At 38.4% G+C, this 25,340-nt stretch overlaps 1 protein-coding gene across 12 annotated transcripts in view; it reads left to right on the top strand.

Annotated features, from left to right (window-relative positions):
* The window catches only part of EPB41L2 (erythrocyte membrane protein band 4.1 like 2), a 205,242-nt gene that overhangs the window by 8,446 nt on the left and 171,456 nt on the right, over positions 1–25,340 (top strand). The window contains exon 1 of one of the 12 annotated variants that reach the window (XM_043456952.1): positions 16,610–16,633. The exons of the other annotated variants lie outside the window; for them this stretch is intronic. The gene's annotated coding sequence lies outside the window, so the exon portion shown is untranslated. Of the gene's footprint in view, positions 1–16,609; positions 16,634–25,340 lie in introns of those variants that run through there. 12 annotated transcript variants of the gene reach the window in all.

Raw genomic sequence — 25,340 nt, 5'->3', positions numbered from 1 at the left:
TAGTTGGTTAACAATGTTAGTTCTGGTGTGCAACAGAGTGATTCAGTTATGCATGTATCCTTTTTCAAATTCTTTTCCCATTTAGGTTGTTTGGTTGGTGTATCTTCTAAGACTGATAAGCTCTGGTTTCCCCTTCATCTCTTTATTTCTCTTTGCAGGAGTTTGTATGTTGAAGAAATTTGATTTGTTGTTTTATGTTCTCACAGCATGAATTTTGCTGGTTTCAACCCTCTAGTGTAGTTAACCTATTCCTTCTCCTTTGTATTTTATTTAAATAGGTAGTATTTTATTGTATTTTATTTAAATAGGATATAGGAAATTGGTCTAATTCAATTTCTTTATTTTCTTTCTTCCTGTTTTTTTGTACCATTCCTCCGTGATGTAGGCTTCTGTTTGACACTTCTTGCTTGCCTTCCATCCAGCCTTCATCCTGGCCGGAGGTGCTGTCCCATCAGCTGTGTTCTCTTGTTTGTCTCTGCTGGACAAGTGCATTTGATGCTAGTGGCTCAGCCTGGTTCTATGTTTCACTGTATGCCATCTGACAAGGCTGGAAGCATTGATAATAAACAGGTGAAAAAGAAAGAAAATTAACCTTTGGAGCGCAGACTGAACAACAACAGCCAGCTACTGTAGTTGGTGCTTTATACTTCTTAATATTCCCCAATCCTTCTTGTAACAGCACCTTGAAATAGCTGGTATGCTCATTTCACCGATGAAAAATTGAGGCTTAAAGCCAGAATAATTTGCTCAAGGGCACCCAACTTGTGTGCTGCTAAAACTTCTGTTTCTTCTGCAGGGAAGGGTGAGTTACTTGCTTTATTTGATTAATGCTATTACTCTGTAGAACTTAAAGATTTCAGACATTTATTGGCATCTACAGTATGTGACTTAACAGAAGGTAAACTTGTTTTCCTAACTGGTTTTTGCCTTCTAGTTTCTTTTGTTATGGTGTGATTATGAAGCAGAGTCCTGCTTTTAGCTGCATGAGTCTTGACTCAAGCTGGAATGGCAAGAGCCCTCCTTCATCTTGTTTTTCACATTAGTGTAATGTTGTCAGGCTGATGTTTCAATGTAAAAAAAATGTCCCAGAGTATGAAACACATCAGAATAAAATGTGTGCCTCCCTCCTTTTTTGTTTTATTTTTCAGGCTTTTTTTTTTATTTTTCAGGCTTTTTGTTGCTTCATTCACAGTGCAAATGGCATTCCCCAGGGGGCTAGTGTATGATTTAGAAAGTCAGGTACTAGAGTAGGGATTATAAAGAAAAGCAGTAGACCCTTGCTTTTCATGTTCCTTCATGACAGATTTCTGCTCCTTAGAGGCAACTGCTTTCAGTTCTTTTGGTTTTATTATTATTATTATTATCTACATGTTTTGTTTAAAACCATGATTTTCTTGCTTTCTCCACTTTAGACAGTAGTAGCTATTCACTTTCCACCTTGGTTGGGGTTATTCTCCTTTACTGACTCCCTCCTCCCCAACACAGATACACACTTTTCTCTCTTTCTACAACACATACAGTCAGCAGTCGAGCTGTGTATCCTGCTTTGGCTGCATATACTTTCTTTTACAGCTTTTTGCTTTATCCTGAAGTTAATTGCCTACTTCTTCCTCATTTGTTTAGTTTTCTTTGTTCCTATCCTTAACTCTAAACTGTGTTGAAAACTATATTGCAAACCATTTTCTTTTTTTATTAAGGACATCCTTCCTGGGCTGGTTTATTTCTAGAACTGCTTTGCAGTTATGTTCTGTACCTGTGTGTGTGTGCTAAGTCACTTCAGTCTTGTCCAACTCTTTGCAGCCCCATGGACTGTAGCCTGCCAGGCTCCTCTATCCATGGCATTTTCCAGGCAAAAATACTGGAGTGGGTTGCCATGCTCCCCTCCAGAGGATCATTGAAATTGCTCTTTTCCTCTCTTCCTAACTCCAGGGTGCCAGACTTCCTGTCTCTTCTTTATCTCTTACTTTACATGAGTACATCCTCCAGTAGTTTCCCAAGAAAGTGCAAACAAGATGAATTTCTTGAGACCTTGCTATTTGAAAGCAACTTTTCCCGCTCTTAAAATGCCTTTTTGTACTCTCAATTTGAATGCATTTATAGTATGGCTGGGTATAGAATTCTAAGTTAGTGGTTACTTTCCCTCTGAATTTTGAAGGTGTTGCTTCATCATATTAATATTTTAGAGCATCCCAGTGTTCTCTTGAGAAGACTGACCAGATTCTAATTTCTGATTCTGTGTATGTGGCTGGTTTGCTTTCTTTAGAAGTTTTCAGGATTTTTATCTTTGGACTTGGTGTTTGGAAATTTCATGATGATGTGCTATGGTGTGGGAGTCTTTTACTCATTGCGCTGAGCACTCACTGGGCCCTTTCAGCTTGGAAACTCTTGTCTTTCAGAAATATTCCACTCTGACAATGACTCCCTCTTTGTTCTCTGTGCTTTCTGGAACTCCTGTTAATTTGGATGTTGAATTTCCTGCAGTGCCTTCAGTTTTGATACTTTTTTCTCTCTGATGTCATCCCTTTGTCCTTTTGTTCCCTCTTTTCGGAAATTACTTCAGTGTTTTCTTCTAATCTCTCTACTGAACTGTTTTGCTTTTCTATTTTCAAAGCTGCTCCTTGGCTACTGAATATTCTTTCTGATAATGTCCTTTTCTTTTTTCGTGTATGTTGTTTCTCCAGTCCTGCCCATCTGGATGTCCCCCCTTGCTTTCTCTCTGTCTGAAATGTTCTTCCCGCAGATACCTGCACAGCTTACTGCCTTAGCTCCATCAGTTTGGCTTCCATGATCATTTATTTGAAACTACAACCCAGCTCCCATCCCCTTTACCCCAGTGTGCCCTGAATCCGTTCTTTGTGTTTCTTTCTTTCTTCTGCAGTGTGTATTGCTGTCATCTGATACCCTTATATTTTAGTTTTTGTGTATAGAATCTCCCCCCAGTAGAATGTAAGCTGGATGAAGGTGTTAGGTAGTTAGAATAGGAAACAGGAGTCCAAAATGGCGGTGACTAAAAGACAAGGAAGGGAAAAGCCCGTGAAAAGAGAACAAAAGAAGGTCAAAGGAAGGCCTGAGGGCCAGAGTGAAGACCTCAGGTAGAACAAACAGCACTCCTGGCCGAGCGCAACTTGCATAGGGCAGGCCCAGGGGGAGGAAAAAGCATATAAAAGGAGGAGCCAAAGCGCTTTCTCCACCCCCCACCCCCCACCCCCCACCCCGCGTGTGTGCATGCTGCTCTCTCCCCCTTCCCCTCCCTCCCTCCCCTTCCCCTTCCCCCTCCCCCCTCCCCATCCCTCCCCTTCCCCTTCCCCCTCCCCCTCTCCCCCCTCCCCCCTCCCATCCCTCCCCTTCCCCCTCCCCCTCTCCCCCCCTCCCCCAGCTGCTCCACTCTCTTCTCTTCCCGTCTTTGGGTTGGCGTGCCCTCACACTTAGAGGATGGATTCGCCTGCTGTCTTCTAAATAAAATAGAGCTGTAACCCTGGTTTGTCTAAGAGCTATAACGCGGTGTGTCCAAGACCCGAGAGCTGTGACGCGCCGAGGCCTTTCGTGTCCGTCGCTCCGAATCTTTGCTGTGAGGAGACAGAACCAAGGAGCGTACACTCGCTTGACAAAGGCACGTCTTTCTGTCTTGTTTTGTTCAGTACTTCTGGTACCTACCACAGTGCCTGTGCCGAGTAGGCACTTGGTCAATATTTGTTGACTGAGTAACTGGACCCCCTGTTTTACCAGGGAGAACCTCACCTCTGCCCTCTGAGTGCAAAGCCTTTCCTTTTTAAGTTCCCTAGAGTGAGCCTCTTGTCTTCTGGCTGCCAAGGTTTGATGAGAGTGTGTGTGTGATTTAAACATTCCTTGCCCTTATTTCCAACAGGTCCCTGTCTTCAGCCCTCAGAAGTTTCTGGAAGTTCCAGTTCCTAAGGCCCTCAGGGCTTCTCCAACAATCAGAGTGTTTTTCCTAGGTCCCCACCAGAATAGCAATTCAAGTTTAGACTTTCTCTGCTCTAAGTCAGTTACTTTGTACATCTGTTTTCCATCTTCTAAAATTCTGTTGATATATCTCATCTGCTGGCCTGTCCCCTCCTTATTTCTTTCTTTTTGTGGGTTTGTACCTTTTTTTTTTTTCCCTTTAATTTTCCTTCTGTCATTTACTGTGGTTTTCGGAGTGAGCAGAAATTAACTCATGTTCAACCCACTAGATTTAGGGCTTTCAATTGATAAAAATAAATTTCCAAGATTATTGTGGTACTCACAGTTGGTAAGAACTGCAGCCATCATAAAATTGTCCTTTTTTTTCATGCCAGAAGCTGAGTTGAACTTCAGTTATATATATATATAGAAAAACAGAAAAGTCAGGTGATTGAGTCAACCTCTAGGGTGGGTGGGAGTGGGTGACTAGTATGTCATTAAATAAGAAAGTGCTTCTTAGGAAGAGCTCAGAGAATGTATTATATTTTTTTCTTGTGATATTTCAAGGACTAATTCAGTACACACACTTAATCTTATGTATTTGAACTAGATTTAAAAATACACAGTAGAAACCAGTTTGATGTATATGTATCAGAAATGGCAACCTTATTGTGGAATTTATTGAATATCTTAGTTTGTCTTTAGACTGACACATGATTGGCATACATACATTTGAATATTCTTTGACTATTTGACTATTTGGTTATTAGAGGAAACTTTGAACTCATGTGGGTTCTGTTAAATGCTTTAAGGGTGAAAAATTTCATTACTAGAGCATAAATAGAGAGTGGGACTTATTCTAATGGAAAGACACACACATTAGGGGTTTTTGTGCATGAGTTTTGGGAAAAGTGAACCAAAAATGGAGGATCTGGATAAGATAGTGGCTGAAAGGTCTGAGAAGCTCTAGGATGATCCCAGGGCTCCTGAGTACATGTGATTAGTGTTAGTTAAGTTGCTGAGTGGGTTTTAGCAGTTTATTAATTCAGATACTTTATACATTAATGTAGAGGATGTTATAGGCAAATAGATCAGGGCAGTATCTCCCCAAAATGTGGTGGTATGTTAAAATGATTTGAGGTGGTACACAGATGAATCTTTTTCTTTTAATGGTTAAATACACATGTCAGTGTTTATCAGAAAAATACCCAAGCACTTCAAAACTATGATTCATTGATATTACATACTATAAGGCTCAAGTAGGTATTTTAAAGTGACAATAAAAGGATAAGTGTCACATCAGGAATAATACAGTGGCCGTTTGGATTTGGCAAGAATTATAAAGCAGGTCTGATTACTAGAGTTTGATAAACTTTGGGCAGGTTTAAAATAAGATTTCTCCTAGTAGATAACAACATAAAACTGCATATGCTGACTGTGGCGTAGACTTCTGTTTCAGGTAAGGAGAGTGAGTCAGGAAGGAGTTAAGCGTTCTCAAAGGCATTCAGCAATTTAGTAATGGAGCTTCACGCACAGCCAAGGTCTCCCAGTGTCCAGCGTTGTTCCCTCTAGTGTGTGTGTTCTTTTGATGTTAATGGAGTTGCCAATTGAAGTTTTCTTGGAGAACTTAGGAAGCCTGCCAAGTTTTATAGCTGTCTGTAGCTTTTATATATTTGTATCTTGAGCCCTGAAGGTAGACAGAGCTAGGTCTTCCAAAAATAGTTCAATAAATGTGTCAACGTTTTGAAATACTATTGAAAAAACGAGGAAGTAGAAGTCCTATGGGATTATTGGAAAACGGTGCCAAATGCTTTCACAAGAATTTGAAAAGCAAATGTGGCTCGGTGGTCATATGCTAGACAATGGTGCATATTCAGCCTTCATTTTGGAGCCCATTTTTATATGATAATCTTTTACTTTTCCCCAGTACTCTCTGTTTAATTGCTTTTAGACTCTGGGAGGAAAGCTGCTAAATGAACATCTTTCTTAAAAAGTGTCTTTAATTCACTTCTCTTAGGGAGAAAAAGGCAGACTTCTTTTTTCGTAATAAAATGAATCCAAATTGTGTATGGGAAAGGTTAGAGTGCTAAGTAATGAGTTGGGTCTCTCCACTGACAAAGGAATTGAGAGTTTATCCACGGGCTTGTAACCAGAACTGTTTTTGGATCTTGGCCATTAAAATCAACATCAGTAAAGCCAGAGTCCTAATTTCCTTAATGCTAAGATTGTCTGTTTTAAATTACGCACAGAAGGGAACGTGAACATTGCTCTCCCTTCCGCCCTCTCTGCCCACCCCCAAACAGAAAATCAGAGGTGCGGGGAAGATCGCCTCCACCCGGGCTGCTCTGCGGGGCGGCTGCACGTGTAGCTCAGACGCGGCTCCCACTTTTCTCCTGGTTGAGGCCAGTTCACTTTCATCCTCAGTGTGGCTGACTTAAATGGAAAGACTTGCGGGCGGAATCTAGAGCCTTCTATAGATCTGTGATCTGTCTTACTTACTCTGCGCAGCACTCATGGAACAATGAAGGATAATATGGCTCTTTTTTTTTTTCTCCACTGCCCAATGTGGCTCTTTAAGACTTTCTCTTTTTGTTGCTGCTGTTAGGTTTTTTTAAAGTCATGTTTATACTGTATCTGATTATTATGTTTTGAAGTGGTTTTTTTTTTTTTTTTTTTTAGAAAAAAATGTACCATTGTCAGCAATAGAAAAGTATTTTTCTTTTTTAAATTTTTTATTATGGAAAAAATTAAACATATTCAGAAGTATAGAGAAGCCTCACCCAGCTTTGACAAGTACCAGCACAGGGCTGGCCAGTCTTGTTGATACCCCCCACTCTCATGACTTTGAAGCAAATTCCGGATACTATATAATTTCATTTGTAAGTAGGTGAGAGTCCCACCCTCCGCCTCTGTGCTCTGTGGTCTCCAAAATAGAATTCATGTTCATTACTGATTTTGTAGAATTACAGAAATTAGTTCATTTACATCATATTCAGTTGTCACATTTTTGGAATAAATATCTGAATATTGTTTTGATCAGTAAAAGCAATTTCATCTGAGTTTTAACCAGTGAAAGCAGTTTCATCTAAATGCAGTGCCATGGACATAAAGGAAATGCTTTAGCCAGTGCTCAAAAATGTAATTTCTAAGCCAAATCTGAATGGATTTTCAAATTCTAGTGCATTCTCAAGGTAATGTTGATCTTCTATGAATTGTTTTTCCATGGCTCCTGTCTATGTTAATGCTAGATTTTAATATTCTTATTTATTTTTATTTCTATCTTTTATTTATTTAATTGCAATATGACTGATTTACAGTGCTGTGTTTTAGGTGTACAGCAAAGTGATTCAATGATTTTGTTTTTAGATTTTTCTTTTTTCTTTCCCTCTCTCAGTTCTTTTTTCTGCCTTTCATTCTTTTGCTTAGCATAGTTTTGTGTCAATATGTTGGAATAAGACCAGGTGAAACATTTTTCTTTTTTAGCTGACTAAAATTTAATGGGACTATGCGGTTATAAAATCATAGCAACTTGCCATATGTGTAGTTTTGTCTGGCAGTACAGTGGGGAAAGTATACGCCTTAAACAATGATCATATATTTGTTGAGAAATCACATGTAAAACATTGGCATAATAGCCAAAGCTGGCACTCACTTAATAGTTGAAGTGCTTTTCCTAATTAATAAGCATGCCTTTTATGTTGGAGATAGTTTACTTTATATTTTAATTTTTTTAAATTAGAGCATAGTTTAATATATATTTTGTAAAGGTATCACATATTGAATTATAAAATGCTGACAATGATAGATAATAGATAACATTTCTTGAATGCTTAGTATGTGTCAGACACTATCCTATAGGTACTTTGACACATATTATTCATTTAATCCTCACAGAAGTCCTGTGTGGTTGTACTGTTATTCTAGGTTTGCCTCTTAAGAAAACTGAGGCACCATAAGATGAACCAGTTTGCTCAAGGTCACTCAGCTAATTAATGGGAGAGTAGGGATTTGACCCAGGCCATCTGAGTCTAAAGTCATAACGACTGTCCTACATTATCCCTGAGAATATGTAAATTCCTCTTCATACCCTATTTGTGCTTGCATTCCCCTCCCCAGAGGAGCCATTTTGAACCAGAGCCAAAGCTCCACCATTGTATGAGATTATAATTTGATGACTGGGTGGGTATTTTTCACCGAGAAACTTGAAAGCTGTTGATGAGGCTCTGCTCCTGTTCCTTTAGTGGCTTTAGTCATAAAGGGGAAGCGTGTGAAAGTGGAGTGGGAACCACCCACGTGTCTTCCCCCACCCCCACCCCCCAGTAGAAGGCTGAGCCCATCTGGAATGCTCACAGGTCACAAAGCAGCTGTTGAAGCCAGTACTTCAGAGTAGCACTGAACCTTCAGTTGAGTACCTTGAAGTGCAGATATATTGTTGGAACGTTGGTCTTCGTTGGTCTGTCCTGAAAAGTGTAGACTTTGTGGGGCTTTGTCCTGGGTCTACAGTGACTGGAATTTTAACAGACCAGGTATCTGATATTCTTCCCTGTCTCCCTCCACTTTTTTTTTTTTCCTCTTCTGAAAGTAGCAGAGGATAGAAAGAAAATAGTTCACCAATTACTAAGTGTGACATTGGGCAAGTGGCATTGTTCTCGTGTCTGTTCTTCTCTTTAAGTGGTTCAGTTGTCATAGGTCCAAATCCATTTAAGATATTGTCTGTGGCTCATTCGTTTGTCTCCGTTGAGAAGGTAATTTAAGATGCCTTTCTGTATAGGAAAAACATAGACATAGAATTTTGGCAAAACACTTGATAATGTTTTCATGCTGTCTGAATGGCAGCCTTAGGGAAAAACTGTGTATTAGAGGGAATCTATGATGGTGTTTGTTACTGAAATTTTAATCTTTGTCATCTTCTATCCAAAATATTTTTGCCTATAATCTTCCTGATGACAGACAAGGACTGCTAATCAGATTTACAGATTTCATGGACGTGTGCAGGGAAACTGAATAAGGCTTATATAGATTGTCTTATTAGCTACAAAATGGGTTGAAATAAAGAAGATGAAAGTTGTTGGAAGTAAAAGTTGTCTATTATAAGGTCTTTGAAAGAGAAACAGGATAGCTAGACCTTCTTTTGAGTACTTCTACTTGAAAAGTAGTAGATAACTTTTTATTCCTTTTATTGACTTCTGGCCTCACCACCCCAGTGGAATTGTTCTTTTCCATGTTGCTCTGGAAACAACAGAGATTGCTCTGTCCTCAAGTCCACTGAATGCATTTTCCTTATATTATTTTTGACATTAGTGACCAACCGTATTGTCTTTGAAATTCTCTCCTGACATGTTAGGGCTCTTTTTCTATATTCCTTCTGTTCTTTGCAAGATTTATATATTCTTTCTGTTCTTTCTTTTCTTCTGACGACCCCTTCATTTCTTTTCTGTTTCCCAGGGTCCTCGGTCTTTGATTCTTAGCCTTGACTGTTTTCGTATCACCCATGACTTAACCTACAATCATAATTTGTTAACTCAAGTCTCTCACCAGGCTGTCTTCTTTTCAGCTCTGAATTCTTATATGACTTAGAGGAATCTACCAGTATCTCAAAGTTTTTTTTTTTTTTTTTAGTGAATATGTGAAATGTCTTGTGCTTAACCTGGAATAATTTGTTCATTTTTAGATACTACATTTTAAGAGATATGTTGTATGCACTAAGTATGTGTTTGTTCTGTAAGAATGAGTGGAAGCATAGACATACTGAGTCCATGTCTATGGAAGGGCTCCTGGAATGTTGAAGTTCGGAGAAAACATAGCACATGAGGAACTAGATGTTGAAACAGCTGAAAGAGTAAGACTTGCTGGGGTGGGCGGCTTATTAAGACTGTCTTTTGAGCACTGGCTTTCTAACTTTCTCAGGACAAAATCCACTTTAAAAATAGACTTTGTACCTTGACCCTTTATTCAGTGTGGAGGTCTAGGTGTGTATATATGTGAAAAACAGACATGCTTTGTAGATTTAGTTCTTAGCCTTACTTATGTGCTGTATGCTCAGATTTTCTTTTCTAAATAATGATGATAAAATGTCAGTTAACAAACCACTAACTAGATTTCACAACTCACCAGTGGCCTGTGATCTGTTTATCCTTTTTACATGGATAAAAATAAGGGATTCAGAGAAGAGAAGTTTCCTACCCACTATGAGAACTTTTTAACAGTTGAAGCAGGCAGAGAATGGAATGGATTGCCATAGGAGGGAGTGACATTTCCAGGGTTTGAAAGACCCCAGGGCTATGGCTGATTCATGTTGAGGTTTGACAGAAAACAGCAAAATTCTGTAAAGCAATTATCCACCAATAATAAATAAATAAATAAAAAGAAAGACCCCAGGGCTGATAGTCACCTCTTAAAAGGTGTGGGAAAGAGTCATTGGGTGAGGGATGGGACCTTGTGACCATTAAGGTGTCTCCCAAGTCTAAGATTTTGATAAAATTTTGATAAAATAAAATTTTGATAAAATGGTTCCCATTTTGATAAAATTTTCTGTTTGATAAGCTAACTTTATTCCATGTTTTATCAACAAAGAGAAGTTTGGGAAGTTTTAAATATATACAGAAGTAAACTGAATACTATAATGACACCCCTCATCCCAACCCGTGCAGTCTTATCTCTCAGCTTTAACAGTTTATCAGCTCATGGCCAGCCTTGTTTGATCTACATTTCTGTTGCCTTCACCCCAACTGTATTATCTTGAAGCAAATTCCAGGCATCTGATCATTCAAATATAAGACTTCTAGAAAAATCACAATACCCTTATTACACTTAAGAAGTTAACAACAAATCTTTAATATCAAATATTAAACTCCAAGTTTCCATGTGTTCTTTTTTTTTTCATTTATTTTTATTAGTTGGAGGCTAATTACTTTACACTATTGTAGTGGTTTTTGCCATACTCCATTTGTTCTTATTTTCTTTCATAGCTTTTTTTTTTTTTTTTTTTTGCTGAAATGGGGATCCAAGTTAGGAATCACACATAGCAGTCAGTGATTCTTTTTAATCTATAGGTTGTGTCTTTTGCATTTCCTTGTAATCTAGTTGAAGAAATTGGGTTGTTTGTCCTCTCTCATTCCCTATACTTTTGATTTTGCTGATTCCATCCCTGTGGTTTAGTTTGACCTGTTCCTCTGTCCCATAAATTGGTCGTCATATCCAGAAGCTTTTATCAGCTAGAGGTTCAAATTTTAAAATATTTTTTGGCATGAATATTTCATTAGTTCTATTCTTAAAGTTGCTCAGGGTATACCAGATTTAATTGTAAGGATGACTGGTTGGGTTTCTTAGTTCTTCATTTTTCAAAGTCATCCTAAGCCCAGTTCCCCATAAAAACAGATGGAACCACTTAGAAGTTTGGGAAGATGATAATCCCGCAAACACCACATCCAAATACAAATTACAAGTTTCTTGTCCAGCTTCATTTCCAAAAAAGAAAGGGAGAAAGCAGATGCCTTGGTAATTACTTCAGACCACAAATCAGGTTTTCAGCTAAAGTGAGACATTTTACAGTAAAGTCAGTCTTGGTTATTCTAGCACAGTATGGAAACCTTGCAGTTTTGCTGGTTAAATTTCCCACTCTGCAAGCAAGTATTGTCAGTGGTTACTCCCCATCCCTTCTTCGTTGGCCGTTGGACGTAAAAGAATAAAAATGGGAAGATGGCAGGTCAGAAAGGAGTGTATTGTGGTTCAGTTGCTAAGTCGTGTCTGACTCGCTGCGACTCCACGGGCTGCAGCACCCTAGGCTCCTGTGACTTTCCTTCACCATCTCCTGGAGCTTGCTCAGGCTCATGTCCGTTGAGTCGGTGATGCCATCCAACCATCTCATCCTCTGCCCTCCCCTTCTTCTCCTGTCCTCAGTCCTTCCCAGCATCAGGGTCTTTTCCAGTGAGTCGGTATGTATGCGAGGAATCAAATAACTGCGTTCTTTGGTGATCCTTTTGAAGGATATTGGTAATCTTCTTCCTATTTTTTTACTATGGAAAATTTCAAATGTGCTAATAGAGAAGATAGTATAATGAGTATCCATGTTTCCATTACATAGTTTTTTTCCCCTTCTCATGTTTAGCACATTTTCCAAAATTGGGTCAGCGGTCATGCTATAATTCAGCAGCATCTTTGTTTCATTTGCCTTAAGACTTGTAGGATAGGCCTTACATCTTTTCTTCTTTGTTTTGTTCGTGTTGGTAAATCTTTTGCTGGATTTTATTTTATTTTGGTTCATGTTTATTATGTTAGGTGGTAGGTGAAGAAGATTCTATTTGATGAAGATGCTGTGATTAGGCTTTATTCTCTGCCTTGTTTTAATTTTTTTTTTTTTTATAATGGAAGCTAACATTAATGTAGAGAGATGGAGAGAGTAGAATAATGAAATCCCATGTGCCCATCTCCTAGGTAATTATCAACATATGGTCAGTTTTGTCTCATCTATGTATCCGCAAATCCCTGTGTTCCCACCCTGTCATGCTGGATTGTTTTAAAGCTGATCCCAGACATTATATTACTTTACCCATAAATGGTTTTTTGTATGTCTGGTAAGCATTTTTAAAAAAAGACCAAACCCACAATTCCATTGTCACATCTAAAAAATTTAACACTTCTTTAACATCAGATATTCAGTGACTGTTCCTATCTTCCCATTTATTTCATAAATGTTTTTCTTGTTGGTTTCTTTATAGATCTGATGCTTAATAAGACTCCAAGTTGATTTTTGGTGGTGGTGGTAGTGGTTTGGAGGATCCATCATAGTTACTGGTATTTATTTCTTATTGCAACTTCAGGATGTATGGCAATATATGGTTGGCCCACTTTCTCCCGTCCAAGTACTAACCGGGCCCAGCCCTGTTTAGCTTCTGGGATCAGGGCACGGTCAGGGTGGTAAGGCCGTAGATTGCTGGCTCGCTTTCTGAGATGAAGGTTGCTTGGTGGGCTCGGGTGTTGTCAGCCAGCTCAATCCATCCATTGTAGTTTCTTAGGGAGCTTTTGCCTAGAGGTTTTTAGCAGCTCTGATAATCTTTGCCTAGATACATTGTTTCATTGCATTAACTTATAACCATGTATTTTTTCCTCTGAATTACTTAAACTATGGAACTCATAACATTTTGCCCCAATCTCTTTATTATATATTTGTAAAAAATGAAAGTTTTCACATTTAACTGGGACACTACCATAGTATATCACACTTGCCAATAGTTCTCTAATATTATCTGATATTGAGTTTATATGAAAATCTCTCCCATCACCCCATGACTTCCTTTATAGCTCATTTATCAAACTAGGATGCTGAAGGAGCATGTATATAGTTATGTCACTTAAGTCTTGTGATTTAAAACAGTCCTCCTCCTTTCTCTTTTCACTGTCTTTTTCTGACAGTGACCTGTTGGAAAGATGCAGGACGGCTGCCTAAGGTCTTGTAGAGTCTTTCTTTTTTTGCTGGGTTTGTCCGATTGTTTCCATGTGGTGATGTTTACCTTAGTCTTCAGTACTCTTTATTTTCTGCAAAGTAGAATTTAAATCTAAAGGCATGATTAGATTCAGAATAAACATTTTTGGTAAGAGTACTTAATAGCCAAGTTGTATATTTCATATCACATCAAATCAAGACCCACATAATATAGTTATCCCACTGTTAGTGAAGCTAAGATTAGGATGGTGACTAAATTCCTTATTTAGAGTTATGTTTTCCCCTTTGTGGTGGGCAAATAATCCAGGGGGAGTGAGACTTTAGCACCATACAAATATTTTGGTTCTTTATCAGTTATTCATCTAATGATGTTAATATATGTTGATGGTCCCGAATCAGTTATATCACGGGGAGTTGCAAAATGGTGATAAAATGGGATTAAAAATATTATGGTAAAATACACATAATGAAAATATACTATCTTAACCATTTTTAAGTGTATAGTTCAGTAGTGTTAATACATTGACACTGTTGCACAACTAACCTCCAGAACTATTTTCATCTTGCAAAAGTGGAACACTTTACCCTAAGAGTTTTCTCTTGCCTTCAGCTTTGTAAGCTTGCAATTTTCTGTGAAAAATAGCTTTTTTCTCATCAAGGTAGGCTATTTGATTACCATGAAATAGTTTTTAATTTAAAATGTAGGAGTAAACAATTAAAAACTTAATTTTCCCCTTTATCAAATTTTAGAATGAGCCATTAATATATAATAGTAATCTCAAGATTTTTTGTTGGCTTGTGGATTTTTATATATTCAATGTATTTCCATCAAGTACAGTCATTCTTTTTGATGTTCAAATTGTTCCAAGCTTGGCCAGTGGGAGTCCCTTTAAGTTGGCTCTTAAATCCTTTGGACATGACCCTGTCAGGCTTTGAAAGTAAGGGATATGTTTGTTTAAAGGCACTAAAATTTTCTTTGGAGAATAGGGTCAAATCTGTGTTAGCTGAAGCACAAATAGCATCCATATTATAGAAAAGTGCCATAGAGCAGAGTAAAATACCAAGGTCCTAATTCATCAACATAAGGAGAAATAAGGTGAAATTAGAAGACCTCTTAAGGCCTCTTCTCATTTTAATTGTGTGATCTTTTACCATATATAAGGTTGTTTTTATCATTTTGTTATTACTGGAGCAAAATATTTCAAGAGTTTGAATGTTGTTAGGTTTTGCCTTAAGTAACATCTCTATTACTTTCTTCCTATTCTGATAGTCAGCTTCCTGGGCCATGGATTAAAGGACTGTAAAATGGAAATGTGAGGGTTTCACACGCATGTTTCACAGTTATAAAGTCCATCCTCAGAGGAAGCATGAAGGGGTTTGCATCCTAACCTTTGCCTTTTATCCCAATAAAATGTGGCTAAACATTGCACGTAGAGAAGGTCAGCCTTAAAATGCTCGATCGATAAGCTGCTGTCTTGTTTCCTGCAGACAGCTTTATTTCCTCTCATTTGAGTAAACAGAAGAGGCTTTATCAAGAGTTTAAATGTATAACTGAATTTGTGAGGACCAACATCATAATACTTGTATCATGTTTTCAAACCTCTGGACGATACCATCTGACATTAAAAAAAAAACTTTTGGTTTTGAAAATTGACTTTTCCCAATGTAATGTGAATAATGGTCATCCCATAAGCAGTAATTCTTTTCCATTCAGTTTTCTTTTCCAGAATAAGTGTGACTCGGTTTTATCCTTATGCCCCCAGTAGTCACTATGACGACTTTTGGTTAGGAATTGGATATGAATTGCCAGTATTTTTTTGAATACTTTGAAAACATACTGAATGTTGGGCAGAAGTACAAATAATACAGCTGCATACCAAACTAATAAAAACAAAATGTTTTGCCTTGAAAAACAGTTTCTTCTCCTAGAAAGAAGTATTATGGAATTCTGTATTTATTCATCAGTGAGTTTAGTTTTTATGTAAATAAAAGACTATACTGTGTTTTAGTTAGAACTATTTCTTTTCAGTGTTAGGCGTGGCTAGTTTGTACAATAACCCTCTAAGATCATTTTTATATGTATGCGAAGATCATTAACTTTTTCAAAGAAAGCCAACCCTTTAAAAATGTGTTCAGTTGCTTTAATTGCAGAAACTATGAATATTGTTATATCTAGTAAATTAAGTTCATTCTGTGAATTTTCCAGATGGTGACAGCAACTGGAAGAATTTGATACATTTCTTCTCATTCGTAGTATTAATGAATTGTGAATTAGTGCAGTTGTAATCTGTACTGGATTGTCTGTATAAGACCATAGAGGCTTGCATGAGAAATACCCAGTGTATGTATTTAGATTTAGTTATTTTCTCCACCACTGTAACTGGATTTGAGATATCTTATACGGAGTATGTATGATTAAGTTGCTTAAGTAAAAAGCAAATTGAAGTCTGGTAAATTAGAAATTAAAAGAAAATATCAAAATGAAAATATGTATGGCCGAGTCCCTTTGCAGCTGAAACTGTCACAACATTGTTAATTGGCTTTACTCCAATACAAAATAAAAAGCGTATGTGTGTGTGTGTTTAAATCTGCCCCCACACACCCCTCCTTTTCCGGTACCTATCCCTGGTGGGTCAGTGGTAAGGAATCTGCCAGCCAATGCAGGAGATGTGGCTTCCGTCCCTGGGTGGGGAAGATCCCTTGGGGAGAGAAATGGCAACCCACTGCGGTATTCTTGCTTAGGAGATCTCATGGACAGAGGGCCCTGGGAGGCCACAGTCCACGCGGTCGCAAAAGAGTCCGACAGGACTCAGGGACTGAATAGCAACAGGCATACATTTTTATTGATGTTTTGTTTTGTATATATTTGTATATGTTTTTACACAAGTATTTTTAAAGAATATAATGATAAAGTCATTACTCTTCTCTGAAATGTCTACTGGAGATTATTGAAGATTCTTTTCCATGAATATTATCTTTAAATGTTTTGGCATTTTAAAGTATAAAGATGAATAACATTTTTGAAAAAAGGAAGTCATGATACTTAATAGTTGAACCTGATATTTTTTAAGTTTTTAAAAAATGACAAGCATTTATATTCTTGAAAGACAGTTCTTTTAAACCCTGGTCCCTGTGAAAGTGAGTCATTTCTTCCAAGGTACAGCTCATATGTCAGATTTTCTGTGAAGTCTTTTCTAATTTCCACAAGTACAGTTAATAATATCTCTTTTTCCTGTCTCTCCCAAGAAATCTGTTGGCAATTACCAGGTTGGATTTCAGAATCCTAAAAAGGTCAGTTTTTCTTATTATATGAATTTTTCCTGGGCAACAACCCTATATTACTTGTGTATTCCCAGTGACCGACATAGAGGAAAGCATTATATAGATGTTTGTTTGTGGATTGAATGAAGTGAAATTAAAGTTTTTTTTTTTGAAATTAAAGTTTTAATAGAGTTTATAGTATTAAATATTTTGCTTGTTTTGGAAGAAGTGAATGTTTTGACTGAGTTTGATAATCTTTCTAAGGTAGAGAAAACTCCGAAGTGCCAATAGTAATGTGAATTGACTTATAGAGAATTTGAAACAGATTCTTATATGGAGAAGATGATGGTCAGCTGGTAACAACTGCTTTTCTATCCAGCACTGACTTACCCATCCTTTCCTCTTTCCTGCCCCCCAGTGGAAAGGATAGCCTCCTTCTATTCTGTGGATAGGGAAGCTCCAAGTTGCACCCTAGAATCCTGTCCTCATCACTTTTGGCTGTCTCAGAGATACCCTTCTGTGAATTAACTGCTAAACTGTTTTGTCTGTTTTTCCTTTTAGACGGTGGTTCTCAACCTTGGCTATACATTAATGTCACCTAGGGACCTGTAGGGAAAAAAAGCCTGGGCTCCGACAGAGATCAGTTGTATTAGAATCTTTGAATCCTAGAATTGTAGAGTTGAAAGAAATAAAAGTTTTGTTTTACTTTAATTAATTAGCCCAATACTTCTAATTCAAGACGAGGCAAGAACTCAGGGATTTGTAAATCCTTTCCTTGGCTGCCATTCTCCATCTCTCCACCCCAGAATCATTGAGTTCCATCATTTAGTCTCCTAGTTAAGGACATCACTGGTGGCTCAGAGGGTGAAGAATCCACCTGCAGTGTGGGAGACCCCGCTTCGATCCCTGGGTTGAGGAGATGCCCTAGAGAAGGCAATGGCTCCCCACTCCAGTCTTCTTGCCTGGAGAATCCCACGGAGAGAGAAGCCTGATGGACTACGGTCCATGGGGTTGCAGAGTCGGACACGACTGAGCGACTACCACTTTCCCTTTCAGTCTCCTGATCGGTTTTTGCCCCCTTAATCTCCCCTTCCCAGTTTATTCTGTCCTTTATTTCCCCATGTTCTTTTCCTGTTCATTGTTCTCACGCTGCTCTCCTGCCCAGGCACCTCTAGTAGTTCCCTTTTGCTGTAAGCGAAGTTGAAATGAGCAGTTTGTCTACCCCACCACCTTCCTTCTTTAGCCAGAGGATTCTTCCCTGTCTTTTGTACAGTCACATGTCTGACTTTTTTTTTTAAATTCCATAAACTGTACCTAGATTTATTTCCTTCTTTCATTTTGCCCATTGGTTCCTACACCAAATCGTATAATCTTTGTTTCAGGATATTTTAGCAGTCATTTGACTCAGATCTTTAATTTGTAGATATAGAGACTGAGACTTTGAAATGTTCAATTACTACCACCACCCAAGCCTCAGACCCGGGTTATATCCCAAGTTTCTTTGTTCACTTTTCTCAAGACCTTTTTCTAAGATGCAGCTCATTCTAGCATTTCTCTCAGACTTTCTCTGATCACCTCGGTTAGAGAGTCTATTCTGGCCTCCAGTCATTGGTGCTGTTTATGGTCTCATGGCAGCGTTTGTGCTTCTGTGTTCATAATAACTAACAATGGCATTACTGACCTTTGAATGCTTGCTTACTAGTGCTTCCTAGTTGAAGAACTGTGAACACTAGTCAACTGGTCAACTCAGTGCTTATTTCGTTTTTACTTTACAACCACACGACAGAGTAGGTATTGTTATCCACATTATAGAAAGAAGAGACTGAGGTATCAGTTCAGTTCGGTCGCTCAGTTGTGTCCAACTCTTTGCGACCCCGTGGACTGCAGCACGCCAGGCTTCCCTGTCCATCACCAACTCTTGGAGCTTGCTCAGACTCATGTCCATCAAGTCGGTGATGCCATCCAACCATCTCATGAAAAGATCAAGGCTTAGGTTTGAGCTCAGATGGGTTTTATCCCAAAGCCAAGCCCATCTGTGGTGTTTGTAGTCTTTTTTACTGGTAAACATCTTTTATTTTTTCTTAAGGGTGGTAAGCATCTTTTGTTTTTCACTGGATTATAAATTTCTTGATAACAAGGAACAGGTCATTAATGTCTTTGTATTTCCTATAACATCTATCATAGAAGAATTCAGTAAATACTTACTGATTTCAGTTGGGAGGATCATAACTTGGGGGCTATGTTCTGAAGGTCACAGTATTGATGTGCTCTGGGGAGGAACAGGTAATCTGTGAAGCTTTTCTCAAGTTTAGGCGCCAGATCTAAGAAGGGGATGTAGGTGTGGCATTGACTGAAGGGTCTATGGAATGATGAGGACAGGAGAGCTCTATAACTTTCCATGTTTAGTGGCTGTAATGAGATATTATACCTTTATCTACCTGTGAGATTTTGCAAAAGCATCTCAGTGGCATATTGTTTTCTCTGGCTTTGTTCTTTGTATTGGGTGTTGCCTTCTTGAATAGTCTTGAATTTCTCTCTCAACCAGGGTATGAGCAAATATCTTTCCAAATATGATTGTTAAAAAAAAAAAAAGAAATCAAGAGAGGTCTCTGGCTCTTCTTTCTAAGAATTTCTTGAACTTTGTCTTCTCAACTGAGAACTTCCGAACTTTCGGGATCCTTAAACTGTGCAGGTACATTTTGATTATGGATGTGGGTTACATGAATGACTGCCCTTTTGTAGTCAGGCAGTTAGATGTGAAAAATCTTTTGTGCCTTCTTCCTATTAGCAAAGTGACACCCTTAAGCTTTCAGGCATATTGGCTTTCCATTTTTCTAGGGTTTGAGGTTATTAGTTGTCTTTGTTCTCTTGAAATACCGCTCCCCTCCCCCATAGAAAAATGTGCCAGCTTAATTCATTAGTGATCAGGAGTATGGGAATGAACTGCTTTCAGTTAAGGGAGGTAGATTTAAGGGTTACAGAGTGTAAAAGTGAAGTATAATTTTCAGGACATTTGAATAACCTTATTTAAAATTCTGCTGCTGCTAAGTTGCTTCAGCCATGTCTGACTCTATGCGACCCCATAGACAGAAGCCCACCAGGCTCCCCTGTCCCTGGGATTCTCCAGGCAAGAACACTGGACTGGGTTGCCATTTCCTTTTCCAATGCATGAAAGTGAAGTCTCTTAGTCGTGTCTGACTGTTAGTGACCCCATGGACTGCAGCCCACCAGGCTCCTCTGCCCATGGGATTTTCCAGGCAAGAGTACTGGAGTGGGTTGCCATTGCCTTCTCCTTATTTAAAATGAATGCTTATCCATATCTTGAGAGGGAGGATAAGTAAAATAAGCTAAACCAAGTGTAGAAAGCGCACTACAGATGGGACACCTAACTTGTTCCAGTCTTTATTTTATCATTAAAATAAAGTAGTTTGGAAAAGTGGTGTGGTTTTGGAAAAGTAACTCTGAGTTTCATTTTTTTCATTTCTCGTTTTTAATAACTTGGAGTGTATACTACCCGCCCCCATCATGTTCATTCACTTCAGATGTCAGATTCACAGTTTGTTTCTGATAGATATGAAACCATAAGTAATATTCTTATTTATTTGGGAAAATATGACTCATGTCAATTTGCAACAGTATTAATCCTGACTTGTATTCAGAAGCTGGAAATCTGGCTTTATGGTTCCCCATTTTCATTAGGGGGTGATTTGATGGTCATGAATCCTTTCTGTGCCTATGTCTTCAAGTAATGGTTGCTGAGTATAAATTTAGCCCTTGAGTTTTATTTTTATTGTGGTAAAATACACATTAAAAATACATAAAAATGTATTATAAATTTACCATTTTAACCACTTAGTGGTTATATTCAATAGTGTATAATTCAATAGCATTGAGTGTATTCACGATGTTGTCAATATCACTGCTATGTATTTCTAGAACTCTTTAATCTTCCCAAGCAGTGTCTCCATATCCATTAAACAGTAGCTCCTCCTTCTTCCCTTTTCCTAGCCCCAGGAAACTCTTATTCTACTTTGTCTCTGAATTTGCCCATTATAGGTACTTCATGTATGTGGAATCATACAGTATCTGTCTTTTTGTGCCTGGCTTATTTCACTTAGCATGTTTTCAGAGTTCATCTATGTTGTGTCATGTGACAGAATTCTATTCTGTTTTAAGGTTGAATTTTTATTCTAGAAATTATGCCACATTTTGTTTGTCCATTTATTGATTGATGGACATTTGTGTTGGTTCTACCTTTTGGCTATTGTGCCTGATACTGCTGTGAATATTTATATGCACATATTTGTTTGAGTCCTTGTTTTCAATTATTTTGGGTGTATACCTCAGAGTGGAATTGCTGAGTCAGGCAGTAATTCTTAAAACTTTTGAGGAACCATCACACTGTTTTTTCCAGTGACTGTACCATTTTACATGCCCTCATTAGCAATTCTCAAAGGATTCAATTTCTCAGCATCTTTTCTGCGCATATTTTTTCCATTAAAAAAGATTATCACTGCCATGCTAATGGGTCTCAGTGTAGTTTTAACTTGCATTTCCCTAAGGACTGAGTGATGCTGAGCATCTTTGGAGAAACTTCCGTTCCATACCTTTGCCTAATTTTAATTTTTTGCTCTTGTAGCTGTCGAGTAGTTAGACCTTGACTTTTAAATCTAATGTGATTATGGAAGCCACCATTGAAATGGCAGCCCACCCCAGTATTCTTACCTGGAGAATCCCATGGACACGGGAGCCTGGTGGGCTACAGTCCACGGGGTCGCACAGAGTCAGGCACGACTGAATGCCTGAGCATGGTGGTGATGATACTGACCTCAATGTTGGTAATGTTCGGTTGTTACCTTACTGTTGTTGTTCTGCCCTGGCTAGTAGAGAAGAAAGCATCCTCATTCATACAGTTTCTCACAAATACAAATTCTTTGTGCTTTGGGATCTTAAGTGATATTAAGTACACAGAACTTGGGTTTTCAAGTTCAGGACCAGAGTCCTTGCCTTGGGCAGGTTAGCGTGTCAGGATGACCAGCTGAGTTGAGGGTTGTGCTGCCTCACTACTGGTCCTTGAGACTGAAGTATGAATCTGAATGTACTTTGTAAAGTGGATACTTCCACTGATGAGTTTTTACTTTTGGCCCAATGAGACTCTGCAATCTATGTAAGCCATTTTTTTGAAGCATGAGAGGAAAAAAATGAAGGTAGCCTAGCAGTTTCTTCAAAGGGTCCCAAATTACTTTCTTTATTCCCCTGACATTCTCAGGAGCTAAAGGGAGATGAACGCTAGTGTATTTTGATGCGTAAAAGAAAACAAAGGAAGGATAAATCCATCATGCTGTTGCACGGCTTTCTAAACCGCTGGTGCTCAGCTCTCTGAGCAAGACTTCATTGTGCTGTCCTAAGACACCACCTCTTCTCTTGTTCCTAGTGTGATCACGTATACAAAGCCATTTGATCATGAGTGTATGTGGTCAACATTTCTTTGAGTGGCTTTCTTTTCCACATGTGTTTTTAGGGACAGCTCTCAGAGTTGAAGCCGTTCTGAGGTTCGCTGTATGGTTTAAACAGATGCGGGTTTCCTTTTCCCCTGTACACATTATTCTCTTGGGGTCAATGACCTTGTCATTTGTGGATGTGGTTACACCCTCTTCTTCCTCAAGAAATCACATGCGGATTCGATCCCTGGGTCAAGAAGATCTGTGGAGTAGGAAATGGCAACTCACTCCAGTATTCTTGCTGGGAAATCCCATGGACAGAGGAGCCTGGTGGGCTGCAGCCCATGGGGTCGCAGAGTCGGGCCCGACTGTGCAGTGCGGCAACAGCAAAGAGGAAAATAGACCTTTCAGTGTGAATATTTTAATAGATTTTTTTAAAATTCTCATTGGTATATTTTATTAAATGCTGCCTTTGGAGTTGGAGAATGGTTGAGATAGAAGATGTATTATTAGACCATCATTGTCAGAATTCTGGATAACACATCCATATTTTCCATGGTTCATTTTAGAGCAAATGTAATCAATAACTTATGGGTTGGATTATTTACTCTTTTGATTATGAATGTTTATAATTCTACTGAATTTTTAGTATGTTTATAAATTATTTTCTTTTTTTTTTGGTGGTAATTCATATAATGGAAGAACTGAATGAAGAAATTAGAAAATTTAACATTGGCCATAAGTTGGATTTAATTTGTAACTAGTAAGATTTCCAGTGAATTAAAGCAGATGATTCTAATGCTTAGAATTTAGCATCTATTCTTTCAACCTGCTTATTGGCACAACATAGTGAATTTGCTGCCTGTATTTTTGATTATTTTGGAGCCACTTTGGTTTCCTAGTCAGCTCTATGGAATTATTTTATTTTGTTCATTGTTGTTGGTTAAATTTTGTTTAATCATTGTACCTTCTTTGTTTGATCTTTGCGTGCTTCCTCATCTTACTTGTTTTTTCACTTTTCTACCTCGTAGTCTAAATGAACAGTTAGATAATTCTGCTTTTGAAGTACTTAACACTGGCAGTTCATTTTTGCCTTTTTATTTTGAGTTGCCCAGTAGAGATTTAACACTATGCTACACTTCAATATTCTATCACTCTTTGTAAACTTTTGAATCAGAGCATTTGGCACCTCTAGGCAAAGGATGTCATTTAATTTATTAGCAGCTGTTGCTATATACATGTGATTATTGTATTTGACTGCAAGTGCATTTTTATAAGATGAGTCTGGTAGAGTCATTATATAAATGATCCAGATTAAGAAAATTATTGACCACTGAGGTAAGTGCTTGAGAAATTGCCTGTTTAGACAGGCAGTGCATTTAAAACCGATACTGTTGATATCTATGGACCTAAGATAGGCAGGGGAGGCTGTATATTTTATTCTGATGTTACTGCTATACAAAAAAAAAGCTTGTAGAAAACAAATTACTTGCCATTTACTTTTCGCTTTCTGATGATATGAGATATAGCAGAGTGTTATGCAAGTAACTCCTGGCTGTTTAGTTAAGGGAGAAATAGTTTTTGTTAAAGTGGTTAAGGAACTGCAAACAATGGTTCTGAATAGTGTGTGTGCGTGTCTGTTGATGGCTGCAGTCCGCACGTGTGTGTGTGTGTGTGTGTGTGGCTGCAGCCCACACTGTGTGTGTGTGTGTGTGTGTTGATGGCTGCAGTTCACACGTGTGTATGTGTATGTGTGTGGATGGCTGCAGTCCACACGTGTGTGTGTGTGTGTCTGTGTGTGTGTGTGTGTATGGCTGCAGTCCACACGTGTGTGTGTGTGTGTCTGTCTGTCTGTCTGTCTGTTGATGCCTGCAGTCCACATGTTCTTCTCATTGGGTTCGGGGTGCTCTGTGGGAAAAACAAAACAAAGCAAATCCTCCCCTGAGGATTTCAGAGTTGGCTAAAGGGCTCCGAACAGTCAAGGCTTGGTTCAGACTTTAAGGCAGTGTGGCCACCAACAGCTGTGGCCTATTAAAGATCAACTTTCAGCAGTTTGGTAGCAGTTAAATGTCACTGGAATGTTTATGCACTTGCTTTGTAATTTGACAGGCATCTTAGATTTTCCAGAGTAAATGTATAAAATCTAAGTTGTTCTTTGACATGGGAATCATAGTCAGGATTACATGGAAGGAAATGCCCTTTTAACTTTTAGAATTAATTTGGCAGCTTAAAAACAGAGCCATGATAACTAATCCTTTCTGTTTAAAAAAATAATTGCATAGAATGAAATTATAGAATGTAAATTTAAAGTTTGAAAAAAGTGATTAATGTACTATTTACCCAGGTGACTCTTTAGAATTTGATTAGTAGAATTTACTGAAAATGCCTTTACACAAATGCTGAAGTGAGGAGTGGGGTGCGGTGATATTTTCAGATTTTGGCAAAGTAAACACGAAACTTTTAAGCTCTTTCAGTCCTAAACAACAGCCCTCAGCATTCACTGGATGCTTTTCCCAAATATAGACCACCAAAGAGGGAAGTAAATCTTAAGGAGATAAAATTTTATATGCCCTTATCAGAATTTTGGAAAGGAAGACTTCTAGGGAGGAAAATTCCCATGTAAATATGGATAGTTTAAGATTTTCTTTTTCCTTTTAGTATTCTCTTTTGAATACTGATTGGAAGACTGGAAGGTTGAAACGTTTGCTCTTTGATAAAAGCAACTAAGGGCTTCTCAGGTGGTGCAGTGTTAAAGAATCCGCCTGCCAATGCAGGGGATGCAGGAGACGCAGGTTTGGCCCAGACCCTATCTGGGAGGGGAAGATGCCCTGGAGGAGGAAATGGCAATCCACTCCAGTATTCTTGCCTGGAGAATTCCATGGAAAGAGGAGTCTGGCAGGCTACAGTCCACGGGGTCACAAAGATCGGACTTGGCTGAGTGCATGAAACGGCACCAAAAGCAACTGATCCTCAGAACTCCCGGGGAGAGCGGCTCCTCCCGACAAGGAGACCTCTTTCTGCTCTGCAGCCCTCTTCAGCCAAGTTCCGCAATCATTAGGGTGTTTTCTCAGTCATTCGAGCATTCACAAATGTGACAAGACTTTTTTCAGATGGTTGGAGAAGTGGGGCCACGAGGAGTAAAGGCCTGACAAGTTCAGATTATTTCAGAGCTAGAAACATTATTCTCAATAATTATTATTTATTATATCTGAGTCATCTGATTACTCAAGGATGATTGGAGAGCAGTAATGAAGAGAAAAATATATATGTAAGTATGTATTTATCTGTAGTAGGTA

This window comes from Cervus canadensis, chromosome 33, assembly GCF_019320065.1.
Source record: "Cervus canadensis isolate Bull #8, Minnesota chromosome 33, ASM1932006v1, whole genome shotgun sequence".
Lineage (NCBI taxonomy): Eukaryota > Metazoa > Chordata > Mammalia > Artiodactyla > Cervidae > Cervus > Cervus canadensis.
This window is presented reverse-complemented; position numbering and strand designations above follow the sequence as displayed.